The sequence below is a fragment of the Equus przewalskii genome, chromosome 8, assembly GCF_037783145.1.
Source record: "Equus przewalskii isolate Varuska chromosome 8, EquPr2, whole genome shotgun sequence".
In the NCBI taxonomy this organism is placed as follows: Eukaryota; Metazoa; Chordata; class Mammalia; order Perissodactyla; family Equidae; genus Equus; species Equus przewalskii.
Genome location: NC_091838.1, coordinates 61,135,968 through 61,146,565, shown reverse-complemented (window position 1 = coordinate 61,146,565; position 10,598 = coordinate 61,135,968).

Sequence of the window (10,598 nt, the reverse complement as noted above, 5' to 3'; positions counted from 1 at the left end):
TGAAATGTTGATATTTTGTTTGGTGATGGCAGTGCAGATGGAGACTTGTAAGGAATCAGTTACATTTTGGTGACAGAATTATAAGATTTGTAATGCATTTTATGTAGAAGGTGGTGATAAAAGAGAGTTATAAAGAATGACCATCTAATTTCTGGCTTGAACATTCAAGTGGATGGTGATGCCATTTAATTAGATGGGAAGAATCAAGGAAGAATAGTTTAATACTAGCAAAGATGGAGAATAACTTAATAAAACTAAAGAAAGATCAAGAAAAGAATTTATATACAGTGATTTTAGTCATCAGGCTATCTACCATTTGTCATATACTGTACCGAGCATTTTACATCCATCTTCTTTCTCAATGATGTCAATAATCCTATGAGCTTGATGATGCTCAATTTATAAAAGAGGACATCAGAGCTTAGAGAGGTAAAATAACTTTCCTGAGACTAGTAAATGTTGGAGCAGGATTCAAATTCAAATTTGGTTGACACCAAAACTTATTCTCTTTATGATTAAGCTTTTGCAAATATCACACTACAAAAAAGGTAATGTGTTACCTACCTATATTATTTTAGCTTTGAGATTATGAGGATAAACATAGTTACTAATTTATGGAAAAGGAAATAAATTTATTTCATAGCAAGGAAGGATTTTACTGGTAATTCTGGGCGGAGAGATACTGCCGATAACTATTTCAATACATTAAAAAAAAAACTTGATTGATGCCAGCTGCAGATCTTGTGTTACAACTAGAGAAAAATATAGAACATAAAGTCAAAGGATTATCTTGGCAACTTTGATTAGATCAAAACTCATAGTTATGCTCTGAAACTATTCACCAGCAATTAATTTTAATGTGTCACTTAATAAAACTCTAAGTATTTTGAGTACAATCTGAAGAATACTTCAGAAAAAGATCATTTCAAAATTCACTGGAATAGAGTCATGAAGCCAGATTGACAAATCTCTGGCCAACAGCTCTGACATTCAGCTCTTTGCTAAAACTAATAAACAAATTTGCTGAAACCATAAAGCAACATCGAACATTGAGAAGCTTCTTGGCCTGGTGAAATGATAGACCTGAGTTTGCCCCTGCGTCTATTAATCGTTGGCTGTGAGTCTTTGGACAATCAACTTCATGTCTTTGAACTTCTACTAAGTTGTTAGTAAAACAGGCATGAGAACCTCTCTTGTAGGTACCTGTGAGGATGAGAGAGAGGATGTGTACAGTGAATGCAATGTAATTATAATTAATTCTTATTTTTGTGACAATTATGATGATGATGACAATATTTATTTTTATATCTCAATAGGAATGTGATTGGGAGCATGGACACTGGAGTTAGAGAGTCTTTCATTCATAACTCATTTTGACCACTTACTAGATCATCTATAAAATGGTAGTAATATCCTATACCTCACAGAATTATTGTAAAGATTGTGCGAATTAGGGGCTGGCCTGGTTGCATAGTGGTTCAGTTCAAGCACTCTGCTTTGGTGACCCAGGGTTCGCAGGTTTGGATCTCGGGTGTGGACCTGTGCACCACTCGTCAAGCCATGCTGTGGCAGTGTCCCATATACAAAATATAGGAAAATTGGCACAGATGTTAGCTTAGTGACAATCCCCCTCAAGCAAAAAAGGGAAGATTGGCAACAGATGTTAGCTCAGGGCCAATCTCCCTCACCAAAAAAAAAAAAGAGAGAGAGAGAGATTATGTGAATTAATTAACATACGATGATTAGCATTGTTCCTGGCATTTAGAAAGTGCTTAGTAAATGCTACTATTAGTATTTACTGTGATATTAGAGTAGGCATAATAATATTAACAATAATAAATATTAATGGAAAATACTAAATCCTATAAAAATCTCAGTTAATAACAAATGGTAAATTTCTTAAGGAAAGGACTTAGAATTACCTCTTGAACATACCTCACTAGTCTTGGTGAATTTGCTTCAATTCCATGAGAGTCATTAACTTTATTTTCACATTTCTTAGTGTCCACATTTGCTTTTATTTATCTTTCATGAATTCATGTTAAGGAATACATGTAGAAGTTCTTTTAATGCCATAAAGAACAAAGTAAATATAAAATATTATTAATGTTAATAATTATGATGAAACATTCTAAAATCTATCATCTATTTTTCCATCTATTTATAATCTTTCTATTTACCTACTTACCTACCTATCTATCCATCCAGTACTTTCATATAGTATTTTATTTTCTACTTGAAATAATGCTATAAATAAGTAGACAATAATTATTATTGCCATTTTATAGATAAAAGATGAGGCGCAAGAGATTAATTAAAATACCCACATTTAGAAAACTTATTTCATAGCAGAATGTTATCTGCAAATCCAGAGTTCTCACTCACTTTTTACTGGAGTGGATCTGCTTTTAATCCGTATTTTACATCTACTTTGAGACTTCCATCGTATTCTATGCATTCACTCATCCATTTATTTAATTCGTCAGTTCTTTTATTCACTCTGCTCATTCAACAAATAAGCACTGACACCATTTGGTATACCCAAACCATCATAGATACAGAAACACTTATGAAGAAATCAGAAGACCTGGGTACAATTCCTGGGTCTACCATTAACCATCTCTCTGCTATGGGTCTTCTTCAAATGGATGACTGACTAGCATCGTCTAGCTTAAATCTCACCTCCTCCTTTATGAACCCTTCCAAGACCATCCTATATAAACAGTTCTGTGCTTCCATAGCACACCGCTTCTATCGCCAATCTCATTTACCACCCATTTCATGCTGCCTGGTATAATAGTATTTGCCCTCAGTGACTTGGATTTTCACAACAGAGGATTAGGAGAGTGAGAGGGGAATAGGTAAACCACGTAGGAGAATAATGTGAGTAATTATGTGGAATTGGAACCCTGTAAGTCAAGACTTTTGTCAGTTGCTATAGGAGCCCTACTCAAACTGGCAAAATATCATCTTGTGGTTGCAAAAAGCAGAGACTCACTCAAGTTTTCTCAAGTAATATGAAGATCATTCTAAGAATATAGATGGTATGTAGGTACAACAGTCATCCCCCTAGGATGTTCACATCCTAAACAGCAGAAATTGTGAATATGTGCTATCGTGGGACAAAGGGAAATTAAGTCTGTCTCCTTAATTCGAGGAGTTTAAGGAGATTTCAAAGGGGTAAGGTTGCTAATCAGTTGACCTTGAGATAGGGAGACTGTTCTGGATTTTCTGCATGGGCTCGACGTAATCACAAGCCTCCTTGTAAGTGAAAGACAGAGGCAGAAGAGTCAGTGTTAGAGTCAGAGAGATTTGAAGATGCTACACTGCTGGCTTTGAAGAATTAGGAAGAGGCCATGAGCCAAGGAATATGAGCTACTTCTAGAAACTGGGAAAATCAAGGAAACGAATCTTCCCTACGGCCTGCAGAAGGACCACAGCCATGCTGACACCTTGATTGTACTCCACTGAGGCCCATTTTGGTCTTCTGGCCTCCAGAACAGTACAATAATAAATTTGTGTTGCTTTAAGCCACCAAGATGATGGTAGTTCGTTACAGTAGCAATAGGAAATGAATACGGGTAATAATAAGATTGCAGATATCTAAGCCATACATCCAAGCGTGATACAAAGCCAACAACAGTGCTATGGCCGAGCCTCACAGGAAGACCAATCTCCCTGGGGCTTGAATGTGGAAGAATTTCTTCAGCGACTAAAAGATACTTTGAGATCCAGGTTGCTCTAGGTTCAGTTTATCTATAGCTTTTATTAGAGGAGGATTTTGTTGACACTTACTCTTGTAGTTTATCAATAATAAGAGTCAGCCTTTCTGTGTTTCTGCTTTTCTCTATGACTTTCCAATTCTAATCCCACTGCCAACTGGCTACCTCACCCTTTCTCCTACTTACTCACTGATTGTGTTGGCTATAGGCATTTGCTGTCTGCTTTCCTCAGTGTGTTTTCAAATTTTTCCCTTCGCTACCAATAGCTCTATCTCTGTCCATTTGACTATCACCAAATGAGAGAATTTTATTGATTTAATCAATCATCATTGACCACAGAAATCAGAGCTCTGGTACCAGGCAATTTCAGTAGATGGTGGCCAGATTGTATTGGCTGCTTTTGGATCAGCCATCTATCACTGGTGCAATAACCTTGGCAGATAGGGAAAGGCTATGAGTTACAAAACATGGCCAATGAGGGAGCTTACCCAATAGGGACTGTGTGTGTGTGTTTGCTTAATACTTACAGCAAAATAGACTCTCTTTTTCTATTACAGAGGTTAAAAATCTGGGTTCTGGAATCAAACACCCTGTATTCAAATCTTGGCTCACCTATGAGACTTAGGGCAAGTTGCTTAACTACTCTAAGTCCATAGTTCTGCATTTATAGAATGGAGATAGCTTTAGTATCTATATCATAGTTGTTGTGAGGATTAAATGAAATAATCCAATTAAGATGCTGGGCACATAAAAAGCCTTCAATAAATGTCAGATGCTGTTGTTATTATTTTTATGACATCATAGTTCTTGTGAGGATTAAATGAAAATATTTATATTCTTTACTGCTACGTGTGAAAAGACCTTGTCTACTGAGTAGAGCAGATAATCCTTGGAGATGGGAAATGATGTCTTATATTGCTTTGGAATCACTCAAAGAAACTCACGCAATGTTTTTGTTATATAGAGATTACCCAGTTTATTCCCTGATTCAATCAATATTCATTGAACAATGATAATGTGCTGGAATCTGTTACCAGACACAGAGATGCAAAGATTAATAGGACATAGTATCTGACCTCAAGGAACTCTTCAGTGTTCAGGATGATAGGAAGAAAAGGAAAAGAAAGGATTGTGGAGACATATGGGAGGAATACTCAATGAACCTAACTTGTTGACCACTCAAAATTTGGGAGAAAGGAAAAGGAAGCAATAAAGACCTAGTGACCTTACAGATCATCGAACCCAACTCTCTCATTTTATGGACAATGAAAGTGAGGTTATATACACATGAGTCTTTCCTTCAATGAACCCTCTGGGCTACTTTACCACAGCAAATTTAGCAGAGTATGAGGTGCTTGGATTGGTTTAGAAGCAATCTCCTGACTTTCTCCTGTGAAAATCTGTCAGAGTTCAATGCATGGAATCTTGTTAAACATCTATTTGCCAGAGTCCAGAATGGGTGAATTTGCCATTGACTGAAACTGTGAGCGCCAAGCCAGCATCCAATGTTTTGAAAGTTCTGAGATCAAATATGATGCATTGTTGTCTTTTCTGTGAGAAGAAGATGCTATCACTCATGAACATTTCCCAAGTCAAACTAAAGAAAACCATATATAGCCATCGTGGCTTTCCTCAGTTTAGCACATGCGCACTATAGCATAATCATTCTTTATTGTATCTCCAAATATCAACCTATCGTGTCCCCAGAGAGTTCATAATAATCTAATAGTTTTTGGGGGCAATTTTGTAGGTAAAGGCTTCATTCATTCTTTTGAAAATATGTTTTTCAAAACCAGGGTGCTGATTCCGATGGTCATACTTAAGAACACTTTATAGGTTAATTCAAATTGTCTGAATGATATAAATTTTAGCAAAACCTTAGCATTTCTTTGCAGATCAAATTGTTTAAGATGTCATGTACCATACCTCCCACAACCTCACATAAATTCTTTGCTCCCGTAGCACGCTATGCATTCCTTTATCATTGCATTGGCAACACTACAACAGATAATTAGTTGTATGTTAGTGTCAACTGAGAGATTGTGAATCCTTTGAAGAAGAGTCCCTCCCTCTCTCTCCATATTACGTATAATGATAAATGTAATCTTTATATTATAAATATAATTTTTTGTATTTTTTATACTATAAATATAATCTTTGTATGCATAGTCCCTAATGGGATCTAGCACCAAGTAGGTCTCAACAAATTCTTGCTGAGTTGAAAAGAATATGTTAGTCTTATTCAATCATTAATTCAACAAATATCTGTGTGTACCTCTTATGTCTGGTACTGGTCTGTGTCAGGTGGGTACACTGATTGATAAGAAATACTTAATCACTGTCTTTATGAAACTTCAGTCTAGCAAATTTTTTTAATAAAGCCTTATAAGAATAGTGCCATTTTACACACAACTCTTACTCTCATGATTTCCTCTGAGTGATGAATGAGCCATGAATTCAGAAATTCTCTAGTCACATAATGTTTCCAATCAAACCAAGTTAATAATGTTTATTTCAAAGATGGCTTCCAATTCTTGCAAGGTTAGTTGTAGTCTTTGGAGCTCCATGTCTGCTGTTTTTAATGGCTTTCTGCCCAAAGCAGTTTAGCCTAATTGGGAAGGGATGTGTTCTTTTCTTGATAAGAGACTAACTCTCATGAATGATAATGGGAGTTATGTGTGAACATGAAGAAAAACTTGACTCTTAATACTGTGTTGCATAACAGCTTTTCAGAGACTGCTTTTATGATTGATTGTCTCTCCCTAAATGGTTTCCATCTATCAATATGATTTGAGGAAAGGATTGCTTTTTTATCCTGGATAAGTCTCTCAAAATAAAGACCAACTAATTATTTCAAAATTCCAAAACACACTTTAGGATAGTGTTACAGAGTGAAAACACTTCCATTTGGATATCCCATAGGAGCTGCCATTCATTAATGTTTAAAACAGATGCTTCAGTGAGCAACATATTTAATTAAATCCAAACCTGTTGTTATTATTCCAGAAAATATTATTATTAGCATGAGTTCCAAATGGAACTCACAGCAACTTCTGGTTGGAGTTTGGAGAAGACATTTTAATTTCTAAAAGAATTTACTTAAAGCAGAGATCAATGCAGTTATCTAGATATATTTTTTTCAACTCAAGGCCATGATAGTTGTGAGAGTTAGTTAATTGCTTAGAATCATTGCTACCCTGAGAGTGACTGAACAGACCAGCTGGCTGGACAGGCCACATACATCACTGTGAAATACTGGAATGTGCACATAAGTATCTGTCTCTGCTTCTAAAAAGGGAGAAATGAAAAGGAAAAAGATCTCTTCAAATTTTATAAGATGGACTTATAAGATTGGCAGATGTGTCACTAATTATATAATTGTTCTCTTATGTGGTTCTAATAAAATTATTTGAAGCCCAAAAAATGTCTAGCAGTGAATTATTTAATTTAATACACAGTTATAACAAAAATAATTAGTATTTACTTTAAACTCTAAATTGTCAACAAAAAAACCTCAAATAGTTATTTTCATAGTGCTGCATAATGAAATAAATGTGTAATTAGTGACAGATGGGACTTTTAAAATTTAAAACATAAAAAATCATATCACCTGTTTTGATTATTTTTCTTATATGAGTGAAATTAGGATTTGTGAAAATGAGGTACAAAGAGAATTAAAAGAATTAACTCTATCTAAATGAATGCAATATCCTGTCCGTCTATAAGATGAGCACAGCTTGCTAGGGTTCTCTTGATTATATTAAGAGCCTTTACTGAATATGAGAGTCTATATTCTTCTCATTGGCACTCACTTGCAACTTGCTGTGCATTTTTATCATCTTATTTCTGATGTTACGTAGATTATGACTTGCTCTACGAAAAAGATGTTATCCTCATTTTCTCTGTCTCATTTATCCCCTTCTTCTTGGCCATATGACTCTGGAGCTCACCCCCAGCACTTGCCCTGTTATCAAGTTAGGTGCCATGGCAATGATCAAAATTAACTGAGCCCTGCTTTTATAGTTTCAGTCTTCTTTTAAAGAAATGCACTATGGAACTACACTCCAAACCCATAATCAGAAATACAAACTTACACTGCTGAGCCATGAACTCCTGGAATGTAAGTATCATGTCTCATTTATTTTCTATCTCCAAAACAAGGCATAGCGGTAAATTAATGGGTACTCAATAAGGGTTTGTTGCATTGTAGATTAGCCTATGTCCTAGATGATGGGGAGAAGAGAAGATGGGCTCATACTTCATGTTAAGAAATGTAAATGTATGGGAACTTTCAGTATTCAAAAGGATCCAGTAAGTAACATTGCTTTCCTGGTTGAATTGGAAGCACTTGAGAGAGAGATATAGGAATTAGTAAATATCAAAATATCAGTTTTCTTATTGAGAAACACTACAAAGAAGGTTACATGTGTGGCTACATGCATTTACTAACACTCTACTGAGGGAAATATACACCCCAAGTGTCAACTTCCACAGGGACTGGCCTCTTTCTGCATGGCGGACAGCAGACCAGAATGTTCCTTTTCTGCAGGTAGGTGGATGCGAAAGGCCCAGAAGGGGTGATGCCATCTATGACCAGTCTGTCCTCCCAAACTTGCCTAATAGATAGATAAGTGAGTCAATATCCTTTCTCCAGAGAATAAGGATGTGGAGAAAGATTGGAAGTAATGTGTAAAGGAAGTTTCTCAACTTGAAAACCTGAGTAGTGGGAGATAAGAATTTCCCTCGTGTTCTCCATTTGTTTTTGTTTCCTATAGCTAGAGATGTGGATTCCCTGTCAAAGTAATCAATCTTTCAAGAGTCGAGAGTCAGGAAAAAGGCAATGAAATTGTTATCTTTGTTATGGACAAAAGGCAGTCCACTGAACATGACTTAGATTTCTGGTCTTATACTACTCTCCTGAACCAAACTTTCTCCAAAGCTGCAGACTTTCCCAGAGAGGCAGTGCCCAACCCCCATGGCAGGAGAGCAGCTCAAAATACACCCTCCCCAAAGTCAGGCAAGGATTCAGAAGGTGCTGACTATTTCAAGACCAGTTCCTTTGTCAAAATTGAGCGGAGAGATGAATGAATCACTCCTCCTCTCTTAGTAATAAGTAAGAGAGGGGGTAGAGATTAGCCAAAAGTGTTATGTTAGTTTACCTTATGCCACAAGAACACATGAGAAGTAGGATATAAGTGTTTGTAGCAGGAGCTGGAGAAAAATTTTAAGCGTGATCACAACTGGTTTGCAGAAAGGTCACTCTGAAGAATGTATTCAGATCAGGCAGTACTGAGGGCTGGGGGCCATCTAACACGTAAATAGCGACTGAAGTCTCAAGATTAGATGTGATGACTGAAGGAGAGTATGTTGAGGAAGAAGTGAATAAAATAGAAGAGAAGAGAGCAGAAGACGAATCCCCAAGAAATGTAAATATTTAGCAGATAGCTAGAGAAAGAGGAGACTGAGGAAGCTGAGAAAAAGCAGTGAAAAGAGTTTAAAGAAAAAACTAGAAGGGAGTTGCACAAAGGAGGGAGTGGCCAGTGGTGTAAAGCCTTCAATGGTCAATTGAGATAAGGACTGGCAAGTCTCCCTGGGGTTGAGCAAGGGAAGGAAATTAGGAACATGTGTAAGAAGAGTGTCACCAGAATAATTGGATCAGAAGCTACATTGCCTTGAATTGAGAAGTGTATGGGGACTGAAGAAATAGAGATGGTTTCTAGAAACCTGACTACCAATGAAAAAGAAAATGATAGTTAGATGGGGACTTCAAGCTCAATTGGCCACAGTCCTAAGTCACATCCCCTAACAGTTTAAACACTAACGGAGATGATTTTTGCCTTCTGCCTGACTTTTGTATCCACGTCTCAATTAGCTCCAAACTGTGGTGGGGTCTGGGCAGTGGGAGAACAGTGGTGTTATTTATTAGGCACTCCCCAGCTCCAACAAAGGAAGGATGAATATGCATTGAAATAATTTGTGTGTGGGAAGGTGTTGAGGAAGGAGCGAGGTTTCAGGCTGAAGGTTTCTATCTTTTCTTTGACGTGGGAGGCAAGATGAGCTAGTGATAGGGCAGGAGGGAAGAAGTAGGTAGGAGGCTAAAGGACAGAGATAAAGGTTCAGAAGAGATTCTGTTGTGAAACAGGAAAGGAAACTGACCAGGAACAAATAGGTTATTGTAAGTACCCCATTAAAATTTTTTTAAAAATGGTGAATTTTCAATGGGACCTATGAGCATAAATTGGGAAATGACTCCAAATCCAGTCAGCTTTCCAAAAAGGAAATAATTTTGCAATTGAGACTCTTGGCTTCTGAGAAGCTAGTTATTCCCGGTTCTTTTGCCATTGTGAACACTATTCTCAGTCCTCTTGTTCTCTAATCTTAAATGTTGATGTTCCCTAGGGGCTCATCATTGACCTTCTTGTTTCGTGTCACTCTCTCCTTAGTAGATCTCATCTACTCCCATGGTCTTAACCTACATGTAAACAAACACCATCAAAACTTACATTTAGAATTCTGACTACACTGGTCAGTTGTCACACAGTTGAAACTCAACAATTTAAATGATAAAGCTACCAAAAACCCTGCTCTTCTTCCCAACTCAGTTACCCTGACCTTCTGTGTCTTCTTTCTCTCTCAAAGCTCAGAGCAGAGTCCTAAATGCATCATATTAGATGGCTTTCAAAACCAGGGCAAAACAATACTTAGCAAGGTCTGCCTGGCATTCTGAAGTCAAATATAAATGATTCACAGTTACTTACTGGGCAGATGATCCGTGTCGCTGTTCCCCTCTTAATTGCCGTGTTTATCTAGATCTGCGCTATTCCATATGATAGAAACTAGTCACGTGTGGTTATTGAGGACTTGAAATGTGGCTAA